The following is a 14,524-nucleotide window of genomic DNA, read 5'->3' on the forward strand; positions in this document are numbered from 1 at the left end:
ATAAATGCAGAATGAAAAATGTAATGCCAGTCTAATCACTCTGCAGATCTTGTTCTTAAGTGGCAAAAATGCCTGTGCTGCTCAGTGACAAAACCCAACACTGAAGCCAAGTGGGGATGAGAAATAAAAATGCTTTAATACGCCTTCTTTTTCCTTTCCATTCCAAAGTCTTCATTCCAAAAACTGGTTCATGTCCATATTAGTAAGAAGTGATGTGCAATAGGAGTGAATCTGCAGAGTGGGACAGCTGGTGCTACAGATCTGCAGGTCCCACTATCCCTATTCCAGGGAGCAGTACTTCAGGTAGCTCTAGTCTCGTCCCATGGACTGAATGTTCACAACTGGCTAGAACACACTAAAGGCTTTCCTGAAGTGCATCATTTTTGTTTAGTTCAACCAAGAGCAGTCCAGCTTGCATGCTCAGAGACTGCTCCATGACCCAGAGCAAGGTACACAGGGACAAATGGGAGATTTTCTTCAAAACACATCCTCAGTCTGCACTAAAGCACTGATATAAATTCACTAGGCATTGTTTCCAAGGACTTGCTGGCAAACAAAAACTGCATGGCTGGGCAGTTGACTTTCCATGGCTTAGTCTATACTACTGAAATTAGATTGTCAAAGCCACCTAACAAACATGCAGCTCATACCCAAAAAGGGAACTATTTTATAGGTAGCATTGCACCATATTTCTGAACACCAGCCTTTATATTGGCATCTTTTACCAGAATAAACTGCCTACAAGATTGCATTTTCCTCACTCCGTGCTAATACAGCTACTTTAGCAAGAATTTTTCATTTAGACATTTCATAAACTCTGTGAAGTCTACACCATTCTGAACCAAGAAAAAAAATCCAGGAAGGAATCGAAGTACCTAAACCTTTCCCTGGTGGACCAGAATGCTTTTCATAGGTACATTTGATTCCAGCAAAACAAATCTGACCTCACACACTGAATAGCTGCTCCATGGCAGTCTTAGCTGCACTAATCGGATATTTTTGTGAGCTAGAATCTGCTTTGAGTAATGCTTAAATAATCATGGAAAGAATGTGGCCCAACTGTGAGAAACCTTTAATCCCCTTTCCCCCCTCCAAATGCAGGTGTACACAATAACACTGTGCAAAACTTTAAACACATCTTTCCTTTGACCTTTTGTGCTCTTCAGCTCCTTTTAGCATATAACCAGTTCCCTGTGTCACATTATACATGAATTAACTTCATGTTCTTCATAGCATTAGTTTACCAGAGAAGCAGACAACAAAAAAAGTCTGGTTTGATATCTGAGGTCTGGATCCAATAAAAGATACAGGTACTTGAAAACAAAGCTCTGCAAGGCCTCTGCGAGGGCTCTTGGTTCTTGGGATAAAACCCAGAGCTGAGATTTGGCTTCAAAAGGGCAGTTATAAAAGAGACACAATACCCTCAGTAGTATTCATCTAAGTATTGTCGTTAGGAAACACTAAGCATAATGGAAGGTCTTAAACCCTGTCCCTCCACAGAGTTTAACTGAGGCAAGACTGAAGTAATATACCTTCATATATATTTTCATATACACACGCACACATATGTATGTATGCATACAGTCTGGATCCACAGCGCAGTGTCCCGCTCACCGGACAGAAAGCTACAGTCGGTCTTTGCAAGGATGGAGACAGTCCCTTCTTTGCAGTAAGAAGAGTTTAAGATGCCAAGGTGGCGATGTAGAAAGTAGGAAACCAAGGCCACTTCTTTCTTCAGCTTGTGTAGTTGCAAACAACACCTTCTAGTAGCTTCTTCTAAGTCTACAAGCAAGAAACCTAATCTGGGTGTGCTCAGCATCCATGCCTCTTCTTGACTTGATCACAGTACATAGCAAAGCTTTTCAGACTCTGGGCAAAATCAGAGAGTGTGTGCATTTCAGAAAGTGTGGTAGTCAGGGCACTTACCTGAAAAATGGAAAATCCAGGCTCTGATATTAATATCCAGCATCCTTTCTGGGGTTTTATCCAAATGAATAAACAGCTGGGTAACTGGTACATCTGCCCCACCCTCCAGAAGGTACCATCATTACAGAGGAAGACTGATTCCTGTTCTTGTCCTTCTGGCTCATGAAGCTTGCATTTTTGTCCCTATAGGTCCCAGCACATATCCTTGCCCACCTCCTGCAGAGCCACACAGTGCTCTGCTGGAGTTAAGGTAGAGCCAAACTTGCTGAACGGGAGTGCTGGTGGCCCTGGTCTCCTGAAAGACTGCGTCAGCCATCACTGACGCAGAGGAGGACCTCCTTCATCAGCTGTATGTTTGAAAATGAATTGTCAAGTTTTCTGGGAGAAATAAACAGCTGGATGCTCAGTTCAGACTAAGTGGTAACTTTTCCAGCCTTGCACTGGAGCATAACTTTGGGCACTTGAAAATATTTTGTCACTAAAACTCAGGTCTTTTGGCTGCTTCAGCAAGCTAGGCACCATCAGAAGGGAAAGGAGAAGTGCTCTCTTGTAGCAAATTACATGTAGCCTGCATCCAAGGTTCTTAAATACCATTTTGTTCCCAAAGTCCTTGCAAGTGAAACTGGGCAGAGAACAGGAGCATGAGACTTTTGCAATCACCATTCAGGAACTTCTCAACTGTGCCTTGATCTTGTTTTACACGATGATGTCCTCTTCAAGACCCAGCCTAAATTCTGATGAGACAAATCCCCTGCAGGAAGGCCAGAAAAAGTTGATTTCAGGCTGTGATCATCATCCATCAGCTTCTGGAATATATGGGTGCAGCTCACACAGGTTCCAGGTGTTTCCGGTTTAGTGACACATGAGCACATCTGGATAAGGGGACAGCTCTCTAGTTGCTGCATGAAATCTGGCTGGATGGTTACTTGGACAGAATAAAAGTGTGAAGTTGGTAATGCAATAAAATGCTTTAAATCTGTAGCTGTGTGTAGAGCTATAGAGGTGATTCTTTGCTTGCTGCCCTACCTTCACCACGCTTTTATTTTCTCCAGATTGCTCTATTTTTGGCCCTGGGTCCAGTTCTTCTTCTGGCTGTCACTGCAACAGTTGAACTACACTCAGGAGGTCAGGATAGACTGCCAGACTGTCTGGCAGTGATGCTCCTTGGAGAACTGTATCTGGCCCTTTCTCCATTGGAGGGACTAGGATGCTCTTCAAAATGCTGTAACACTGCATTTTCAGAGAGGGAATCCCTGCATGGCTTCTGAAGAGTTCCACTTAATGGTGGGCCACAGGGCAACTCCATGACAAGCTTAATAAATCGCTCCAGGGCCAAAAGTCCAGTGGTACTAAGCACATACAGAAGTTTATTTGAAATCTTGCATCTTTGTACAATGCAGATGGCGAACACGTGGGCAGTTACCCACATTTGTTGATCTCAGAGCTATACTCAAGTCTGGCAGAGATATGCCCTGGAATGGCTTCACTTAGGATTTCTGCAGTAGTCTGTTACTGATTGATCAGCTTAGAAGACTGGGTTTCAAATTTGGAAGGGTCAGGGCCTCAACTGGCAGCACACACTTGACTTCAGCTCCAGGCACTGCTTGGAGCTAATCAAATTCCTTCCTGTTTTATGGGAAAAAAGTGCACCTTACATTTTGTTCCAGTCATTTTGAAGGGGGAGAAGAAAAAATGGGGTGCTTCAGGCTGTGGCACTGGCCTTTTTCTTCCCTTAAAACCAAGGGCTGGTTGAAGCATGGTGGAATCACCACTTATTCTGCAGGAGCCCATGCATCATTTCTGGGCCATCTGTGATAATCAGGCAGCAGAGGCCACTCACACATGACAGTTTCCATAGTCCTCCACAAGCAAGGAGCAAGACCATTACAGCTGTCTTCTGCAAAGCCCTTTGCAAAAAATTGTGGAAGAGAGACAGAGTAATATGAAGATACCCTTAAACAACCCTCTGATATGGCCAGTGGGAGACAGCCTGGTCTGTGTACCTCACATCAACACACTGTTAAAAAAGGTGAGTGAAATGCATTTAAGCAGGTAGCTGGAATAAACTAGTTTTAAAATAACGGATATTGTTCATTCTACTAACTTTATATGCAAAGTAAAATGATTTTAAATGAGTTTCTGATGAAAGAATAAATTTATAAATAAATCTTAGAACCAAATGGTGAATAATAATGATCTACTGAATGAAGAAATCTGCTCAGTATGGTTTATTAATCACGCAGTTGGAGAAAAACCATTTACCTTGGGTCTGTGCAAGTAAAGTAGTCTTCACCAGAATATTAAACTTCCTGAAGTAGTTTGTACTGAGAGAGCAAACAGACAGAAGAGGCACAAATAAAACCTGCTTTTTCTCTCCACATCTTCCCTTTTCCCAGAGAGGATAACAAGTTACCCAGATATCCCTAAATGTGACATTGGCCATTAACATACCTAGAAACCTTCAACTGAAAATGACAGCACCTGTTTTTGTATGACTTTTCTCAGAAACACACCAGTCCATCTTGGGCAGAGAAAACATTTGCATTACCAGAGGACAGGAACTGCACTCTAATATCCTTCTGAGTCTCTGGGAAGACAGACTGGTCTGTCCTAACTTTAGATATCCAAGCAATAGACACCAGCATCTGACCTAGCTGAGAGCTCCTTTGGTAAGGAGGGAAATAGGTACTTCTGGAGCATGACTTGGTAGCTACTTCAGGATGAGATGAAGAGCACCTTAGGAGCTCTTATTTCTTTCCATTGACCATAAAGAAGCCTAGATGGTAAACTCAGATATAGATGTCCATCCTGTAGAAGTCCACAGCTAGTCACTGAAGTCGGCAGTAGGGGACTTGTGGCATGCACCCCTGGGTGAAGCTGAAAAAAAACCCTGTTACTCTTTACATTCTTATGAGCCTAGAAATGGGTAAACAACAGTTATTAGGCCTCTCCTTCTGCCATTTCCTGCTTTGTACTTCAAGACCCATATCTTGTGAACATTAGCACAGGTGGCTGGCTGTCATACTTTGAGTAATCCACTGATTTCAAAGGTAAAAATGCATATGTGCAAGTTTTAGCATGATTAAGGCCTATGCTCAAGTTATTTCAATATTCCCATGACAGTTTAATTACAGAAAATGGCCACTGAATCTGCAGTTTCTGTTGAAAGGCTAAAATAAGGGTTGGGAAACAAGAAAGAATTTACATACTCTAGAGGGCTTTTCTCTAGTCTCTATTTACCTTCTCCCATGTAATTTCTATCATCTTTCTCAGTAAAGTTAATCTAAATAGCTGTAAAATGAGATTAAACCTCTTATACAGACAGTGTTATTCAGAAAGAAACAGGGCTAAATTCAATTTCATTTACGTCACTTCTAAAGTCCAAAGGGAAGTAAATTATAGTGACTGAAAGTAAGTTTCATTTTGCATAACAGTTTCCACTGGCATGGGGGATTAATGTAACTTCAATAATCAATTTCAAAATCACTATGTTTAATTCAGATCTTTTTCCCTCAGCATCAAAATGTAGACAGGCTCTAAATGGTAGTTATTTGCTATAGTGCATAAGCCCTTAAGAATGGATTAAGAATGCTATTTAAAAAATAAAAAAGAGTCAACTTCAGTTGCTGGAAGACCACAAGATGAAATGTAGCAGTTCTCAATCAGCCATTAATGACGGACAGCATCATTAGGCATGCCGTGCTTCACCAGCAGTCTGCTGACAAAATGCACCATCATGCGATAACACAGTGGTGGAAAACATCATTTTTAAAGCAGCATGATCACACTGAATTTGGATGACCTGATTTTGTAGGGCTTGGAAAGGCCAGTTTGCTGAGCTCCGCTGCAAATACATGCTATCTCGTAGGTTACAGATTAGACTTTGATACAAGCTTAGGTTTTAGAACAGCTTTTGCGTTCCAAAAATGTTGTCACAGACATGGAATTGAACTGTTAATTTGGCAGGATATCATTCTTTTCACTAGCACTGTGACATATGGGGGTGGAGGAGGAGGAGAGATGGGAGGGAAAGGTGATCGTTTTGCATCCCTACTCAGCTCCCTCTCTCTCTTTTTTAATACAGTCATGCATTGCAATCCCTCATTGAATAAACTTGGCAATCACAGGGGCCAGATGTCAAAGTCTGGCTTTGACTGTAACTCCCCAACACTGGCATTTGGCTGTGCCATTGGCTTATTCATGGGCAGTCCATTACTTATTTAAAATGGTAAAGCTGTTGAGTTAGCTTCGTTGTGTCTCTGCATTCAATTCAATTATTTCCAAAATAGCCATTTTCTAGCCACAGAAAATTCCAAGAAGTGGCCAAGAATCTGTAACATCATCCCTTTTTTTTAATACTAGGATGGATCAAATATGGTTAATTAGCTACTTCCTTAGTAATACAAAAATCACTAATCCTGTTATTGAATCCAAATACCTCAATCCGTAAGGAATTCAGAGAACTCACCCTAGTCTGCTTTTGTGTTTGCAAATCTTTTGTGGATGCCTGTAAACACTAAAGAAATGTCACAGTAACTTGTGCATTAATAGGGTCAGGCTCAGAGATTACTATATATCAAAGCTAATTAGAAAAAAAAAAATCTTGGAGGGTATGAAATCATTTCTCTGAAGTGCTGCTCTATTCGACAGATGCAGACATGTACCAGAGATTGCCACCTTCTGTGGGGAGTCTCAGTTTTCATATACAAACTCTTCAGCGTGAACAGGGACAGCTGAGCTGGGCCCATAATAAAAGGGTTTGAAGTCAGATTCCTTTTGTGGAAAGAGCAATCTGCTACCCAATACATTTGAGATGTATCTATGGAGCTATATATTGCTGCCCAGTGATGGGAGAGGGATGTGAGAGATGTGTCATCATTTCAGCTCTTAGAAAAGAAAAAAGAAAGGTATTAGTTGGAGAAAAAAATGCCATTATTACCAAGAAGAATGAAGACTGCAAGGAAAAAAAATCAATTGAAAGAAAATGCATTACAGTATTGTTTTTAAATATTCATTTCTATGAACTAAAGCTACTGTTCATTTTTATTGACTAAAGGTGCTTCGCATTAATATTGGAAACCTCTATACGAAACCTACTACATTTTAATTATTTCTTGCCCTGCCTTGGATATTAATGTTGTGATTACCCTTGAAGAGTATTACCATTGGTGATTTATGCAAAACTCAGCCAGTTCTATGACTCTATCAGTTTGAATTAAAACAAGCAATGGAGGAAGTATGCTGCTATCATGTAAGCTGTAGATCATCATTATTTTCAGTAGTTGGTGTGGTCAGTGTACTTAAAGCATTACCTTTGGTCAGTGTTCTGGAACCCTTCCTTTCCTTGAGCAGCAAATCACTAAGGGAGAAAAAACTTTGAGATTTGGCTCCACGGTCTTAGATTTAAGACTATGATAATCCCATAAAGTAATGTGTTTCATCTGCTGCACTTTGTTTAGATTCAGCATTTCAGGCCAATACTTTTATAGTTTAACTGTTAATGGCTGAGCTGGCCAGAAAGTGTATTTAATAGATACAATTTTCTGATTGTGTTAAGCTCTATATGATCCATCTCCTGGCACTCTGTGCTGCTGGATTTAATCATAAAGTATTTGTACCCACTGAAACTGAGTTACTGCAGATGCTCAATAGACTCATTTATCTCAATGACTTAAGATATGTGGAGGTCAGAGGGTGTTGCAGTGAATCCCAAGGATCTTGTTTCTCTAATTACTAATTTGGCTATGGTTGTTTTAAATCTCCTCTAAAGTTGGCAGCTCTTTCCTAAACCTATTCCAGAGCCTGTCAGAGCTTGCTTTCCTGGTCAACAAGGGGCTGTTCTGCTTTCCTGGACAACGAGAGGCCAGACTGTGATGCCTGATCTTACTGGCAGCTTTGCTTTAGTCTGTCCAAAATATCAGCTACTTCACTGTCTTAAACTGGAATCACTGAATCTTTGCTCTGATCTAAATAACTTGTCAGGGAGCCTATGCCTACCACACAATATTTGCCATTTGATCCCCAGAACTGGAACATTTCTGGGAGAGAGGCACAGGCTGTGGAAGCAGCAGCTGGTAAAAAGTGAAGTTTTCACATAGTGGACCTGTTGACAGCATTAAGCAGATGTTTGTCATTTGTAAAAAGAACATTTCTCTGTTCTCCTGGTTGTGGTCTGTCCCACTGGAAGCTGCATGAAAGTTGTAGTATAACGACAACATCAGAGCAGTGATGCCAAGGGACAAAGTGAGGAAGTTCATTTTATTCTGTTTTTTCTTACTGTCCCAGTGCAAATAAATAAGATACTGAAATACCCCATGGCAAATCTTGCTCTAGGTTTCCTCCACAGGAAATACAAATAAGGAAAATAGGAATAAGGAAAGGATAATATGAGGTCACATTTGCCATCAACGATGACCCACCGCCCAGGAGACGTGCCTTCCCCTCAATCCTGTTTTTACTCCACACTATAGATACTGAGGGATCCAGGTATGAAAATGCTGATCACAAAAGTAAGTTAAAATACAGGTTCCTGTACGATATCTAGGAGAGCTAGTCAGCCTAAAAAAGGAGTCACAGAAGTCAGCACACTGTGTGAAGGACACCTAGTCCAACCAGAAGCTAATGTAGAAACAGAGCGCCTGAAACCTTGCCCTTCTCTTGCCTTTAAGGCACACACTTGCATTTCTAACTTGCTCACTTGGTTGAGAATCGGTTTTGCAGTCTAAAATAATTGCAGAAAACGTGCTTTCTCTTAAAATATGACTGCTGAGTCATATAAGACATATGACTGCCTTGTCATATAAGACAAGGCAGCATTGTTCATTTCTTGTACAGCAATGAATGAAATAGAGACTCTGTTCAGCAAGAGAATGGTCTAGGTCCCCTGCAGCCTGGGAAGGTTCAAACTCACCATCCCAGTAAAGAACCCAAACCCTGAGATAGCACCACTTTCTGCATCGCCTTCTGAAACCAGGGAAATAACAAGGAGGAATACGAGATTAATTCGTCCAGCCTTCTGCAGCCTCAGGCAGAATAAAGATCCTCCATTGTGAGATAAATGTACTGGTTTCAGCTGGGATAGAGTTAATTTTCTTCCTAGTAGCTGCCATAGTGCTGTGTTTTGGATTTAGTAGGAGAAGAATGCTGATAACACACTGATGTTTTTAGTTGTTGCTAAGTACTGCTTATGCTAGTCAAGGACTTTTCAGCTTCCCATGCTCTGCCAGGTGCACAAGAAACTGGGAGGGGCCACAGCCAGAATAGTTGATCCAAACTGACCAAAGGGATATTCCATACCATATGACATCATGCTCAGTACAGAAGCTGCAGGGAGTTGGTCAGGGGGCTGGAACTGTCTGGGTATCGGTGGGTGGGTGGTGAGCAATTGCATTGTGCATCACTTGCTATGTATATTATTATTACTATTATTATAATATTGTTATTATTACTACTACTGTTTTACTTTATTTCAATTATTAAACTGTTCTTATCTCAACCCAGGAGTTTTTCTCACTCTTACTCTTCCGATTCTCTCCCCCATCCCATCGGGGCAGGGGGAGTGAGTGAGAGGCTGCGTGGTGCTTAGCTGCTGGCTGGGGTTAAACCACAACAGATGGGATATAACGGAGTTCCCTCAAGGCAAAGAACAACTTGGGCCCAGTTCTCTGGCTCCATGGCTGGGTACCAGCATCTAAACTGTTGTATAAAAGGCATTGGATTGCACATCTGTTATCCACTCGAATGTGTTTTGGTTCTTCAGAGAACAATACTTACAGTAACATATGCTCAGGAATATGTTTTGCAGCCAGAGCAAATAAAGGTGCTTCCCTGCAACCCTCACTTCAGATTCTGGCATCTGGAGATAGACAAGAGTTTCGACTCAGCCCTTCTTAATGTTTCTTGTTGGCTAGCTCTAGACAGTGTCCTGCTCATTGTGAGGTTTTGAGTCCCCAGACACCATTTGCGGGTATGCACAGGGTGTGCTACATATGCCTTTCAGCTTCCACTCTGGGACCAAAGCACCCACTCTGTGCCTTTTCTCATACACCTTCTCTTTTCACTAGAGAAAAAGTCAAATATTTTCTTATATTACACATGGTTTACGAAAGGACTTCCTCATTTCCTGTACTGACAGGAAATTTGACGAGGTAACCTAGAAAAAACTATCTGAATACACAGTACAAAAAAGATAGGGCATGAGGAAAATATGTAAAGACAACACAGAAAGCTACTAGTTTAACCACTGTTATCATTACTCAGTTATGGTGTTGGTGAAACACTGAAGAAGACGTCACAATTATCTGGAGTTAGAATTACAGAGGCTTTCATGAAAATTTCCACGTATGTACACCAGTGTGTAAACTCAGGAACATATCTGCTGATGGCTACTGAAGACAAGTTTTAGCTGTCTTTGAAAGCACCTAGATGTGCATTTGCTGTGCTCCATTCAAACAAGTATGTGGAGTCATCTAAAACATTCTGCTTCTATGCTTGATCATCATTACAGAGTTTTTTATGATACGGTTTCCTTGCCAGAGCTGTAAGTTATCATCCTCCTCTGTGTACAACACTTACTGTGGGCAGGAAACACAGGGAACAACTTATCACATCGTCATTAGGCAGATTATTGCTATCCAGAGAGCGCTTCATGGGCACTGTGACCAGACCCAGAGAGTGTGCTCACACCACCTGGCAGTGTGCAGGTTGGCACCCTCTCCTCATCACTGGAAAGAAACACCAAACATCTTTTTCCATCTGCACTGTAGGTGATAGCACCTACCTCCCACTGGCTGAGATCACACAGTATTTGCCATAATAAGCTGAATAATGGCTTCAGCACCAACTATTTAATGAAGGAACATATGCATTTTGAGTGGCTGTCATCAAGATAGGTACTCTCAGTGCTGACACTGAGACCATCCCAAGTGCTGTCAGTATAGCTGCGTTTTGAACCACAGCTTCTGGAAACTTTTTTTGGCACAGCAACAGAGGACCCTCTGGATCGTTCTCCAGCCTGACACCACTGTGGGCAGTAGGCACACTTACAGAGCGAGGAAATGTTCTCAGCACAGCATGTGGCTTAGCGCATAAAGGCCGCCTGCAATACGCTCTGAAAGGCAAGTGGCCAGTCCTTGAATCCTTCCCCATTGCACTGGCTCTGGCTTAGCCCCACAGAGCTTACAGCTGGACTCATGACCTCTACCAACCTGGCCCAGCAGGCTGACCATGCCAGGCTACTGCTGTGGGCTGTGAGTACAGCTGACCTGTTTTGGCCCCCATGAAAAAAGGGCAGGGAGGGAGAGCATGCACAGGAGTTGAACAGCTTCCACAGTTTACTAGAATGCATTTTATTTCTGTGAAGCTTTTTATTTATAATGAAAAAGGCCTTTAGAAGAAAGAAGGCAATAAATAGCAAAATGTTACGTTTGAGTTTTCAATCCAATCCCTGCCTAAACAGCCACCCAGAGCACCTACTGATTCCTCTTTTCGCACAACTCAGACCATGGGGTTTATGCTAGATGTGAACCAGTAACTAATGGTGTCCTCCTGGACCTGGGACAGAAGTTGAGGTTATTGCTGTTAAAGCCACTTTGTATACACTACATGTTCTCTAGGGGTCTCTGGACTTTAGCCTGGCTGCTTACTGCTTTTAGGCCCAGGACTGGAGGAAGTCTGAAAGCAGAGGCCATTGATGGCTCTCCATCAGAAACAGCTTTTAACAGTGTACAGTTAAGGGTACAATGTGTATGTGAAGAGGGAAGACGATGAGTGGTGTAAGGGCTGGAAAGATTGCAAAGGTACCTTTGGAGATCTCTGTGCAGGCAGGGGGTACTGGCTTGAAACCACGCAAGCATGTCAGATCAGCACATACTCATGAGGAGTAAGTGTGCTCCAGATGACAACTCCCAAATATGCAACAGCTTGCAAGCAGATGAGGACTGGGAATGAAATCCAGTTGTGCCCCAATGGGACAACATATATGTACCTTCAGAGACTTGTGCTTTAAATTTTCAGTTTTAAAAAGAAGAAATAATTTTAAATAGTTTTCTATTTAAAAGCCAAAGGGGCAGAACTGAAGTTCCTACCAAAGGAAGGGGAGTGACAAAAGTCTTCTTGGGCCATATGAGCTTAAAAACCCATCAAAGAAGGTTAAATATGAATACTCAATATACAAGCTATTATTTAACCAGTTGTCAAACTGATTCCTGAAATATGTCTTTGAAGTCTAATCATGTATAAAGCATATTGTGCATTTCTGTGTGTATAGGTATATAAATGTACAAATAAAATATTTAGAAATTTTATATATGTTCATGTATAATATATGAATTAAGAATTATTTATTTTCCTATTCCATTTCACATTTCACATTATTTTAAGTTCCAGGTTATCATATTATTGCATAAAAACATGTAAGACCACCTTTCGAATACAGAACAACACATTTTTTCTTTATTTGAATGATGTGCCAATCAAAAACCCTAAATCAAATTTTAATGTAATCTACCCTACTACATGGGGTAAAACATACAGCCTTAGGCATGAAACACATCTTCCAACTTCCAACATTTTTCTATTACAGACACGTGGTGGGCAATCTGGTTCCTCTGCAATATGAACATGAAAAATGTAAATGGGGGTATCAGTAAAAATACAGAGGTTCCTTTGCACATAGTGGAGGGATTCAGTTGATTCTAGCATGAGTTCAGAAAAAGGATCACCAGTTAAGAAAACTGAAACTGCATTTCAAACTACCTTTTCTCTCTTAAACTTGCACAGTAAAGAGAAGAGTATTGCTCTCATTTTAAGACTCTACTTTCAGCACTTTACAATAAGCACTTTAAGACATTTTGCACTTCATCTTTTTCTTAAGAAAAAAAAAACAAAGGCTGTTGATGGAATGAGTAACAATGGGATTCATTAACATTCACAAGAGATTCTTGAAGAGTCACAAGACATCCAATGCTTTCAATCTGTGTGCAGTACCTCTTTACATGATAGCTTACTACAATTATGTCAACACATCAATGAGAAACATGAGGCTGTTGCAGAAAGTGTGATTGAAGAATAATCCAAGAAGATGGAAATTATTCCAGGAAGAAAAGGCCTCCTGAGGAGCTTGCGAAAACCCTGAACGATCATGCTCTTTGCTGAGGGTATGTTTTCCAAGTGGCAGTACAGGAGGAAGCCTTTCGGTCTAATCAGCTTCATCATAAGATACAAAGACTCGAGCAGTACCAGACCCTGTTTTTACAGCCTGTCAGCAGAGGGACAGCACCTGTTTCTTTATCGTAATGCCCTAAGGAATGTAATGCATTTACACATCTCCTCAAGATTACAGTCCTGCAAATACTGTTGTCTTTCCTTTACTCGGGCCTATGAGCTTCTCAGAAATGCTTGTGCAGCTAGTAGGCTTCTGAGACAACAGTGCTTTACTGTACTTTAACAACTTCCCTTCAGTCAGGTCTGATCTTAGTTCAGATCAATTCAGGAATCAGAAAGGGTCTTTACCCAAAAATGTCATGTGTCCCAAAAGTCACCTAATAAGAGAAAAGTCATGCAAATATGAAATAACCAGTAAGGAAGCAGGGATATTATCACAGTCCATAGCTATTTAAGAGGCAGAGTGAACAGGACTAAGGCTGAATGAGGCTAATTATGTTTGTTATCTATGGATCTTGGTGACTAAGAACAAAATAGCCAGAATAAAGTGAATGAAACCTCCTGGCTGACTCAGCAAAGTCTTCTTTCCTGTTGTTCTGCACATCCCACTGGTCTCTTCCCCAGTCACAAATCCTTTTCCTGGGATGTATGCATCTTAGTGTCCCTATTCACATCTCCTGGGGACCCTTCACATTTCATAAAGACTTAGCACTCCAGTCAAATTGCTAAGACAAACCTTTGCTGGCAGGTGCCTGCATAAGCAAGAAGTCAAACAGAATACATTTTGATCCATCGTTTGGTCAGAGAATGCTTTCCAAGAGTCACACCATGTTAGAATCCTTGTTCAGCTACAACCTTCGAAAACTAAGTGGTCTACTTGCCTAATTGGACTTCCTAGACTGGACACCTTGAGAAGTACCGTAACTTTCCACACAATTGTCTAAAACCACACAGAATCTAGGAGTACATGCCTGGCTCTTCAGCTGAATGTGAGGAGGGAAGCTCAGCCATTCCCCATTCACAGATAATTCCCCATTTTCCCCACATTTTTGCTAGCTCAGTATCTTCTAAAGGAGTCATCCTATGAGTCCCGTTCCCTAGCCTCTGTCTTTTAGAAAGATACTCCCCCCAGCAACCATCATCAGGTCACCCAAACCAATTGGAAGCCTAAACTCTTTTACCAACCTGGATATAAGTAACCAAGAACACCATGGGGATAATAGCTAAAAGGCAATCCACTCCATGACACAGCAAGTCAGATCTTGGAGAGATTCTAGGAATCTCTTTCCAACAACTGGAATATAAAATGCCCCAAATCCTCTTGCCAGGGCACTTCTTCATTTTTCAAATTTAGCTGCACTTTGACAGCTTTGATGAACCTGTACCTCAGAGATCATTAAACTACTTCCTCTGCCTTTCTGCAAGAAATTAACAG

The sequence above is a fragment of the Pelecanus crispus genome, chromosome 1 (assembly GCF_030463565.1).
Source record: "Pelecanus crispus isolate bPelCri1 chromosome 1, bPelCri1.pri, whole genome shotgun sequence".
Classification (NCBI taxonomy): Eukaryota; Metazoa; Chordata; class Aves; order Pelecaniformes; family Pelecanidae; genus Pelecanus; species Pelecanus crispus.